The 12094-nt window shown below is 43.9% G+C and overlaps 1 protein-coding gene across 3 annotated transcripts in view; it reads right to left on the reverse strand.

The window, feature by feature from the left end:
• The window catches only part of LOC132891447 (receptor tyrosine-protein kinase erbB-4-like), a 962854-nt gene that overhangs the window by 907645 nt on the left and 43115 nt on the right, over positions 1-12094 (reverse strand). The gene's annotated exons all lie outside the window — the stretch shown is intronic.

Here is a 12094-nt window from a genome sequence, read left to right on the forward strand (position 1 = left end):
TTAAGTCAACTGCATAAAGTGAAAACGAGCTTTGATTTTCCTTACATGCAATCAAATCAACAAGTCTGGCATGTTTCCTTAGCTGTATGTTTTTTTGGCTATCCATAATGAGAAGCTTGCTGCCGTGTTGTGATGTAAATGAGGCCGGCTCCTCAGCCAACAGCATCCTTAATAGTCTGCTTTGATCTGTGGCTAATTGTGCTAATTAGGACCCTGATCTCAACATTGAACATTTTTACTTTGCCTCCATTTACCTCCAACCTCCCACACCACCCCTGTGGAGCTACCGTCATTGGTCTATATCAAACTGATACCAAAAATTCCATTAGGTGAATGCAGTGTTTCGCAAGAACAAAGTTACTCATAGTACTTCCTTCATGGTCCTTCTTAGAAAAGCGACTAATCCCACCACAGTCGAGCAAATTAGCCATTAACATTACGCCAACTATTCAGCCACCTATTCGTTCATTCATTTTCATCCTGCTCTGGGTGATGGTGGATTCTGAGTCAATGCAAAGCAGGAATAACCCATTGCAGTGAGCTGGCTGCCCTTGACACGTGCTAACTTTTCCACCCTCTATAGGGCACCATTAATTTTGTCCGAATTAAATAGCAAGTCTAATGTGTTGTAATTTAAAGATTTGTTTTGGATTGCTTTCTTTCAGACTGTTAATAAGAAATGAAATTGCAAATAGTTGTAAATGTGAATGGTTGTTCGTCTCTGTGTAGACCCGGGACAGACTGGCGACCTGTCCAGCGTGAACCCCGCCCCTCTCTCCCGAAGTCAGCCAGGATTGGCTCCAGCTCACCCGCAATGGATAAATGGTATTGATAATGGATAGATGGAAATCTTGACAACTTAATCTGTGGATAAAATACTCAATTATAGTCAGTCAATTTGTCAAGTGTCACATTATATGAGTCTTTGAAATAAAGTCTTGGAAAATAAATATTGGTATCACAGTTTCAGGATCACTGCATCCCGACACCACAGTATCAGTATCATAGTATCAGTATCACCGCATACCTACATCACAGACTCGGTATCACACTATCTGGATCACTGCATCCCGACATCACAGTATCGGTATCACCGCATCCCAACATCACAGAATCGGTATCACTGCATCCCAACATCACAGAATCGGTATCACTGCACCCCGACATCATAGTATCGGTATCACTGCAACCCCACATCACAGAATCGGTATCACTGCACCCTGACATCATAGTATCAGTATCACTGCAACCCCACATCACAGAATCGATATCACTGCATCCCAACATCACAGAAGCGGTATCACTGCAACCCGACATCATAGTACCGGTATCGCCGCATCCCGACATCACAGAATCGGTATCACTGCATCCCGACATCATAGTATCGGTATCACTGCATCCCGACATCATAGTATCAGTATCACTGCATCCCGACATCAGTATTGGTATCACTGCATCCCGACATCATCGTATCAGTATCACTGCATCCCGACATCAGTATCGGTATCACTGCATCCCAACATCACAGTATCACTGCATCCCGACATCACAGAATCGGTATCACTGCAACCCGACATCATAGTATCGGTATCACCGCATCCCGACATCACAGAATCCGTATCACTGCATCCCCACATCACAGAATCGGTATCACCGCATCCCCACATCACAGAATCGGTATCACTGCATCCCCACATCACAGAATCGGTATCACCGCATCCCCACATCACAGAATCGGTATCACTGCAACCCGACATCACAGTATCGGTATCACCGCATCCCGACATCACAGACTCGGTATCACACTATCTGGATCACTGCCTCCCGACATCACAGTATCAGTATCACTGCAACCCCACATCACAGAATCGGTATCACTGCATCCCAACATTACAGAATCGGTATCACTGCAACCCGATATCATAGTATCGGTATCGCCGCATCCCGACATCACAGAATCGGTATCACCGCATCCCCACATCACAGTATCAGCATCACCGCATCCCGACATCACAGTATCGGTATCACTGCATGCCGGCATCACAGAATCAGTATCACTGCATCCCGACATCACAGTATCGGTATCACCGCAACCCGACATCACAGAATCGGTATCACTGCATCCCGACATCACAGAATCGGTATCACTGCATCCCGACATCACAGAATCGGTATCACTGCATCCCGACATCAGTATTGGTATCACTGCATCCCGACATCAGTATTGGTATCACTGCATCCCGACATCATAGTATCAGTATCACTGCATCCCCACATCACAGTATCAGCATCACCGCATCCCGACATCACAGAATCGGTATCACTGTATCCTGATATCACAGTATCAGTATCACTGCATCCCGACATCAGTATTGGTATCACTGCATCCCGACATCATCATATCAGTATCACTGCATCACGACATCAGTATCGGTATCACTGCATCCCGACATCATAGTATCGGTATCACGGCATCCCGACATCATAGTATCAGTATCACTGCATCCCGACATCAGTATTGGTATCACTGCATCCCGACATCAGTATTGGTATCACTGCATCCCGACATCATAGTATCAGTATCACTGCATCCCCACATCACAGTATCAGCATCACCGCATCCCGACATCACAGAATCGGTATCACTGTATCCTGATATCACAGTATCAGTATCACTGCATCCCGACATCAGTATTGGTATCACTGCATCCCGACATCATCATATCAGTATCACTGCATCACGACATCAGTATCGGTATCACTGCATCTCGACATCATAGTATCGGTATCACGGCATCCCGACATCATAGTATCAGTATCACTGCATCCCGACATCAGTATCGGTATCACTGCATCCCGACATCAGTATCGGTATCACTGCATCCCGACATCAGTATCGGTATCACTGCATCCCGACATCACAGTATCGGTATCACTGCAACCTGACATCACAGAATCGGTATCACTGCAACCCGACATCACAGAATCGGTATCACTGCAACCCGACATCACAGAATCGGTATCACTGTAACCCGACATCACAGTATCGGTATCACTGTAACCCGACATCACAGTATCGGTATCACTGCAACCCGACATCACAGTATCGGTATCACTGCAACCCGACATCATAGTATCAGTATCACTGCATCCCCACATCAGTATCGGTATCACTGCATCCCCACATCAGTATCAGTATCACTGCATCCCAACATCACAGTATCTGTATCACTGCATCCTGACATCAGTATCGGTATCACTGCATCCCGACGTCACAGTATCGGTATCACTGTATCCCAACATCACAGTATCGGTATCACTGCCTCCCGATATCACAGTATCGGTATCACTGTATCCCAACATCACAGTATCGGTATCACTGCCTCCCGATATCACAGTATCGGTATCACTGTATCCCAACATCACAGTATCGGTATCACTGCATCCCTACATCGCAGTATCGGTATCACTGCATCCCAACATCACAGTATCAGTATCACTGCATCCCTACATCACAGTGACTACGGGCGAAAGGCGGGGTACACCCTGGACAAGTCGCCAGGTCATCACAGGGCCAACACATAGACACAGACAACCATTCACACCTATGGTCAATTTAGAGTCACCAGTTAACCTAACCTGCATGTCTTTGGACTGTGGGGGAAACCGGAGCACCCAGAGGAAACCCACACGGACACGGGGAGAACATGCAAACTCTGCACAGAAAGGCCCTCGCCGGCCACGGGGCTTGAACCCGGACCTTCTTGCTGTGAGGCGACAGCGCTAACCACTACACCACCGTGCCACCCCAACTGGTTCTTGTGAATAGCATATTTCTTCTGTAAATGCTCCTGCATAAGATAAATTACAAATAAATGTATTCATATCAAGCTGACCCCACCCACAAAACTTGACTGACAAATGATTTAAAGAAAAAAAAAATGCTCATACATTATTTTGCTCACCATGACCCACTATATGCATATTGCATTTACACCACATGATTATCCAACTCGGTTGCTTTGTTTCAGTAGGAACCTGATGCTGAATTTTCTTTTGACATTAACACACTCATGATCAAATTGAGTCACAACAAACACCTCCTTGCCTGCCACACAATGTAGCCACACACACCCCACACATGCTTTTTTAATCACTGTCTGTCAGAGCCTGCATGCATGGACACCTGTGCATGGTTGGCAGGTTATTTTCAGGCTCGACAGGCTGCAATTTACTCTGCCAGCACGTTCAAGACAAAAACATGTGTTTTCCAACTACCTAAGATTTGACTCAGTTAGAGAGCCATATCTGGTAAAAACTACAAGATTCACAGAGACAGACAGAGGTAGAGAGAGAAATTCTGTTACTAATATTAGCTGTCAACTCTAGTCAGACCTGAAATCAGCAACATGCAGAAATACCAGCAGAGACAAACATGAAGCTCTTTTTCTGCCAGGGATACCGATCTGCCGTGGAGACAGAGGAAACATTGTGCTTCCGAAGTAGACAGTTTGCCAGGTCTGAAAGCATGTACAGTACCTCTCTCTTTCTTTCCTTCCAAGCACTTAGTCATTAGTGCCATTCACCTGTGGGTCTAAGCAGGCAATTTGACTCACCTCTGATTTCACATCAGCAGGATTGCAGCTAAAACTGAAAAGGTCTCCCATCAGAGTTTGAAGAATGGTAAGATGTCCCATCAGTGAAATTAAAGTGTCTGTGGAGACTCTCCTTGCCTGTAGACATACAGATTTCCCTGATCCATTGATCTATTTGCATGCTTTTCGGAAGTAGGAGGAAACCTGAGAACTCTGAAGAAACCTACACAAACTTAGGAACAAGCTAAATTCATCACATACAGAAACCCCAAATCATGATCAATCAACTTTTCCAAGCATCCAGAAACTAGTAAGAGCCCATCAAATAACGAACACCCTGAACCTGGCTTGTGCTCTTTAAACACAAGACTTTCTTTGTAATCTTAAGGATTACTCTGTGGTCTGTCAGGCTACACGGTGGTCTACAGGCATAGACAGTGGTCTGTCAGCTTAACTAGTACTCTACAGACTTACCTAGGAGTTTGAAGGCATACACAGTGTTTTATGGGTTTACATAATGGTCTATAGGCTTGTCTGGTGTTTCAGAGGAGTGGACAGTGGTCCATAGCCTTATTCAGTGATCTGGAAGCTCTCCTAGTGTTCTACAAGTTTACTGGTAGTCTGTCAGCTAATCTAGTGTTCTATAGGCTTATCTTGTTATTTTAAATTTTCCTAGTGTTCTATATGCTTATCCAGTAATTGGTACCAGTAGGTTTACCCTAATGTTCCTTAGGCTTATCTAGTGGTCTGTAGGCTTACTTTTTAATTATTCAGCTTTACAAGTGTTCTTTAGGCTTATCTAGTGGTCTCTAGGCTTACACTGTGATTGCCTAGTGGTTTGTGGCTTTCCTAGTGGCCTGCAGGTCTGCCCACTGGTCTGTAGGCTTGCTTGGGGATTGTTAGCGTTACCTAGTATTTCTGAGGCTTATCTAGTGGTCTGAAGTTTTACCTAGTAGTCTGTAGGCTTACCTAGTGTTCTTTAGTCTTATCTAGTGGTCTAGGCTTACTTAATGGTCCATAGTCTTACTTGGCGGTCTAGAGGCTTGCCTAGTGGTCTGTAGGTTTAGGCCAAAAAAAAAAAGTGTGTTTTTCCGGGTACGTAGATTTCAAAACTAGGGTCAGTAGGCAGGCTTTTTTTTTTTTTTCAAGATGGCTGCCATAACCTATATTTAGACAGGAATAATTTCACAAAATATAATGAATTTCTTTGCAGGTCACCTGAGTTACCACCTTCTGATGAATCTGATGCAGCATGAGACACCTTTTAACATGAATTTTTCTGTAAATATAACAGCTCAATACACCATGAGAGAGAGAGAGCAGCCCCGCCCCTCTCTGCTCCCTGAGTGGAGCTCGTCGCCTTGGTAACGGTGCAGGGAAAAGATACAATATAACAAGCAAAGAGCGCTTTTTCTCAGAGTTCCCTCTCCTCGAACAACGCTGATTTACACGGAAACGAAAGGAGCTATTCACAAAATTCTTTCACATTGAGTGCTACAAGGCTCCCATGAACACATAAATGTAATTTTTTTGTCCCTAGTGTAAAAAATGTGGACACTAGAGCGAGTTAAAAACAAGTGACTTTTCTGATTTTGCAGTAAAAGCGCTGCCACGTTTATAATGGGAGTCTATGGGGCAGCGCGGCTGTGCTCTCCTCACTTTCAGGCTTCTCATTCAAAAACTGTAAATCCTATCGCTCAGGGAGACACTTGTATTGATTCACACAATGTGTGACTACAACTTTTGAGAAAGTTGTGAGTGTAGAGTGAAAATTGTGTCTGCTTCTGTTCCCTCCGACGGCCCCGACACACTACTGCCTCCGCCGAGTGCGCACACACCGCATGTCGGGGCCGCGGATGAGTTACTCTCCCCTGATCAACGAAGTCGGCGGGGAATTTGTGGTTATTATCGGTACAAACAGTGCGAATCACAACTTAAATGAGTGCGGTTCAGTTTTACATTATTGTCAGTCCGTTAGATAAACATTTAATTTTATTAAAATCGAAAATTAATATTTAGAGCCTGTGGGCTACAAAAATAATAGTCATTAAAGTAGCCGGCTGGACTTAATTGTGTAGTCGGCTGTATGGCCGGCAGCCGGCGCTTGTGGAAAGCCCTGATTTTCCCAGTGAGTGACAAAAACTTCCGGTTAACACGGTTGGGTTATATGTAAAAGTCGCGACTGGGAAAAAAACGAAAAAAAAGTTTAGGGTCGGGCGGTACGGATTAGGGTCGGTCGGGTAACCAGAAACACACACTTTTTTTTTTTTTGGCCTTACCGAGTGGTCTATAGGTTTCCTGTGTGATTGTTAGGCTTACCTAGTGGTCTATAGGTTTACCTAGTGGTCTATAGGCTTGCTGAGTGGTATGTAGGCTTACCTAGTGGTCTGTAGGTTTCCCTTGTGATCATCAGGCTTACCTAGTGGTCTATAGGTTTACCTAATGGTCTATAGCCTTACCTCATAATCTGTAGGTTTACCTAATGGTCTATAGGCTTGCTGAGTGGTCTATAGGCTTGCCGAGTGGTCTGTAGGCTTGCCTAATGGTCTATAAGTTTAAATAGTGGTCTGTAGGCTTACTGAATAGTCTGTGGGCTTGTCTAGTGGTCTCTAGGTTTACCTCGTGGTCTATAGGCTTGCTGAGTGGTATGTAGGCTTGCCTAGTGGTCTGTAGGTTTGCCTTGTGATCATCAGGCTTACCTCGTGGTCTATAGAGATCTTGCAGTCACGTGACCGGAAAGTACACAACCCCCAACTTGTCGGTCAAAAACACCGCTTAATACTGCTGCACTCGTGTACAGAATGGATCAATTTCAACCGACGGACTACACGGCTCATTTTTCTAATGAACAGATAACTAGATATATGTCTAAAATAAACGATCTACAGATTTGTGACCCTTATGGCTTTCCGGACGGAGTTTTCACGACCGGATTTTGAACTGCCAGCGGAATACCCGGACGTGTATGATTACCTCATCAACTTTCCCTCGCTGTTCAAATCAATCAAATCAAATCAAGTTTATTTGTACAGCGCTTTTAACAATAAACATTGTCGCAAAGCAGCTTTACACAATTTGAACGACTTAAAACATGAGCTAATTTTATCCCTAATCTATCCCCAATGAGCAAGCCTGTGGCGACGGTGGCAAGGAAAAACTCCCTCAGACGACATGAGGAAGAAACCTCGAGAGGAACCAGACTCAAAAGGGAACCCATCCTCATTTGGGCAACAACAGACAGCCTGACTATAATATTAACAGTTTTAACAGGTATAACCCTCAACTGTCCTCATGGGGCCGTCCTTCACAGGAGTGGGGCGATAAAACTCCGACCAGACACAGGGCACCAGGATGGATCAAGCAGGTCCGAGGGGCAGAAGAGGCCAGCATCTCAATCCCAGGATCAACATGTAACTCAGAGGGACAGATGTGGGGGGGGGGGGAGAGCTGTTCAGTGGTGAAGCACTGCGTGCTTATAAATCTCTGGACAGTTTTCTTTACAGAAATTCAGGATTTGTCAGCGACTCAGATGTGGCATCTTGTAAACAAGAAAATAACTATCCTCACTGGATGGGTAAGTCACTTAAGTATTGAGTATAGCACTGACCAGCCGATTATAGAATAGAATAAGGTCATTCCAAATCGTCCGTCTTGTTTACATGGATCTGGCGTTGGAGAGGTAGAGGCTTGGCAGTGGAGGTTTGAGTGGCTGTTTTCTGAGCTTAGTCAACAGGCCGGCTCTGCCTGCAGCCTCGCTTCTGCTCCCGGCGCCGCCTCCTTCGCTTTGCTTCCAATAACAATCCACGGAGACCCCGCTGGTCTCGCCCGGAATGTTTTTTTTTTTTTCCTCGTCCGGAATGTTGTGCATGCGATGGAAATCGCTACAAACCGTCATTTTCTGCTGGAAACCAATGTCCAGTAAGTCACTACGGTTGTAGTGGATATTGAAGTCCGGTACAGACGAACAACACGCAAAAATACACACAAAAAACAAAAAAAACGTGCACAGGTAGGGAGAGCTTGTAGCCGCAGCCGTTGTAGTAGAATTGTATATAGTAGGGTTTTCCAGAAGAAAAGGTAGAAGTAAAAGCAGAAGTAGAACCAGAAGTAGAAGGCGGAATATGGCGTTTGACCGACACGATGGCGTCTGTCACAATCTGGATCAGCTGTGATGTCACATGCAAGATCTCTATAGGTTTACCTAGTGGCCTACAGGATTGCTGAGTGGTCTGTGGGCTTGCCTAGTGGTCTTACCTAGTGGTCTATAGGATTGCTGAGTGGTATGTACAGTAGGCTTGCCTAGAAGTCTATAGTCTCACCTAGTGGTCTGTAGGCTTGCACTGTGATTGTTAGGCTTACTTAATAGTCAGTGGGTTTATCATGTGAACATTAGATTTCCTTTGTGGTCTATTTTATCCTTCTGGACTCACCATTTGCTTGCAAAGGTTTAGCTTTGAAAAGGTGATATATGTAAATCTGACCAATACCTATGAGCTGTATCAACTCTCAGTGTGTTCTTATGAGCAAAACAAAAGCAAAACAAATATAATTTTTTAAGGATTACCTAATGGTCCATAGGCTAGAGCTCTTGTGGTTTTATGACTTGCCTAGCAGTTATTAAGCTGAATGGATTCCGGATGTGCACATTTTATTTATGCTCACACTTATCACCATTTACACTAATGAATTTTAATATATAACCAGAAAGCAACTAAACCTGATTCTCCTAATACAGCGTTATATCTCAGGCATGGAGGCATCATGTCTGGTCTCCTCTTTTAATAGCTTTCATTGTATTAACATTATTCATGTAATTCTTCCTTTGCGCTGTCACCTTTGACTTGCTCACTTGTATGTCCAGAAGGCCAACCCAGACTTTGACTACTTCACACAGCAGACCAAAAAGACTTTGCACTTTCCCTGGGATCAATACTAATCGCCTGCAATAGATCACAGAAGTGTAGCTTGTGGCTACGCTCAGCTCGCTGGTTAAAAAAAAAAAAAATGTAAAAAAAAGCCCAGATTTGATCAAGCTAAATCCAATATGCCTCAAGGCCATCTCTTTTATGTGACATTATGATGATATCATGGTGATACCACTCCTCCTTTCAGGAAACTAACTAAATGGAGGAGATTTTACCCGACTTAAAAACAGGCTTTGAAGATTTTGGATCTGCTCAAATGTTCAGAATCTCTCCAGCTTATACCAGTACAAACTAAACAGACTAAATTCTCCTAATCAGTAGATCTTTTACCTGAGAACTTGGCCTAAACAGCTGTCTTCTGTTTGACAGACTGTGTGAGATGCAACATTTCTCATCAGTGTGTAGAGAAAAGTCTTCGGAAGAGACACCCGGTTACAATTTAAAATATACAACTATCCCATCTTGTTCTTTCATGTGCTAACTGGCATCTAACTCATTAGCACAAGTATGTCCTCCTTAGATCAAATTGCTGATCTGTGAAGGTCAAAGATTACATATGTCTTAACTCTCATCATTTTTGAAATTTCCAAAATGTTTCGAAGATAGCGTACTAACAGATAGATACATGTTGTATAGGGGAAAACTACTACATGGTAATGGTTTGTCTGGAAGAACATCTGGATTCTGGGACTTGAACATCCCAAATTGCTGAATTTTGCAGCTCCAAAGATTCATTTGTTCCAAACACATCTAATTATTTTGAATCTGAGGTAGAACAGGACATTTCTGAAGCAAGAACCTGGAGCAATCTGAACAGCTTGGGTGTTGTCTGAGAGCGCGTCAGGCCTTATTAGCGCAGATTAAGATTTACGAGGGGTTGTAGAACAAGGGCCGAAACCCACTCCATCTGTCCCAGGGCCACAGCTAACTGAAGTGCCATGCTAATGAGCGTTTTGTCCGTTTTGTTGTTGTAATCAATATGATTAGGGAAAACAGAGGGGCAGATGGAGGCAGAGAAGGAAAAAAAAAACATCTCTCGCCATCCCTCAGATGGTCATGGAACAGATACAGATGTGTGACTGGAATGCTAGTGAGTGCCAACACGAGCCAACTTTCTAATCACCTTTCACTGAGGGACTACTGGCCTGTTCAGAGACACACATGCATAGCAACAACTCCAGCAGAGATTTGAAATCATCATGAATGCATTTCATTGCTCAAAAATGCACCTCTAGCTGCCCGCTGCCTCAGGGCAAAACATTGCTCAAATGTCTTAGACTGAATACTCACGTTTGCTCAAGAAGGCAGTTTTTGGACTGCATAGTCAAGCAGCAAACTGAAGAAAACACTCTGTGGATGCCTGCAAGGATGTATGGCTGAGGGTTTCCAGGCATGCAGCTCCACAGAGAGCTGGAAACAGCTGAACATGGCAGAGAGAGCAAAGCTCAGATCAGTCCAGAGCCTCCTGTGCCCCATCAGACTGGCATCAAGTGGCAATCTCCACCTCACGACAGATGGCATCAGCATGCCTTCTGAGCAGTCAATAGCAGAAAACAGTGAAGACGCTGAAGCAGGGCCTTCCACACTGTACAGTTTAAAGGCCAAGCGCAACCATTCGAGGAGAAATGATTGCTGAAAATGGTGCAATTTTTTGTCCTTGTTCATTTTGGTAAACTGTTTGCCCATGGAAGTGTTTTTTTTTTTTTTTAAATCCCAATCTCTATCTACCTTATCTGTATTGTATGTCTGATTACCACTGATGATTTCGAAATACTCTGAACAGGAGTTCAAGTTTTTGTACAAAACATCATTCAATTTTCATTCACTCACTTATTGATCTTCAGGAACTGCTTTATCTTGGTCAAGGTTGTTGTGGATCTACAGGAACAATGGGTAAAACGTATTGTCTTTGGGAATCACACATGCAGTAACAATGTAGTGGCTAGAAATAAGACTGAAAAACACCTACATATCTTGAATAAGATCTGAAGTATAGTTAAAAGGAATATGAATCTGTTTCTTTTTGGCCTTGTTGTTTTCTGACATAAACAGAAAGAAAACTGTGTGTATGAGAGTGACTTAGGGGTAGTCAGGTGGTACAGTGCCGGTGGGGAAGAGGTTGGCCCTGCCAGCTGCCCCAGGGGTTCGGAGTGTGAGGAGCCATTAGCCTGATGGGAAATGGCGGCTTGGCAAGCAGGCACTCACACACGCAGCTTCCTGTACCGACCAACTAATTAAAACCACCACACACACACACACACAGATCAGAAAATAATGAGGATACATTCACTAGGGGAGTGTGTTCTTCACACAGCCAACTTGGTGTTACAATATGGAGTCATGTTAAACATTGTGCAGGACGGAGGTGAAAATAAAACAAGATCTTGAATGAATATTGACTTCTAGTTGGAGGAAAGTGACTTGAACTTGCAGAATGAATGCAAATGTAGACCAAGAAGGGACAAATACTTAAAGGTACCCAACACCCACAAAGAAACCTTGTTTTTCGTATAAGGAATCAGTTTATCAAATTAACATCAGGTCTTAGCCAAAGCAATTTGCTAAAAGGGACGG

This window comes from Neoarius graeffei, chromosome 9 (assembly GCF_027579695.1).
Source record: "Neoarius graeffei isolate fNeoGra1 chromosome 9, fNeoGra1.pri, whole genome shotgun sequence".
NCBI lineage: Eukaryota > Metazoa > Chordata > Actinopteri > Siluriformes > Ariidae > Neoarius > Neoarius graeffei.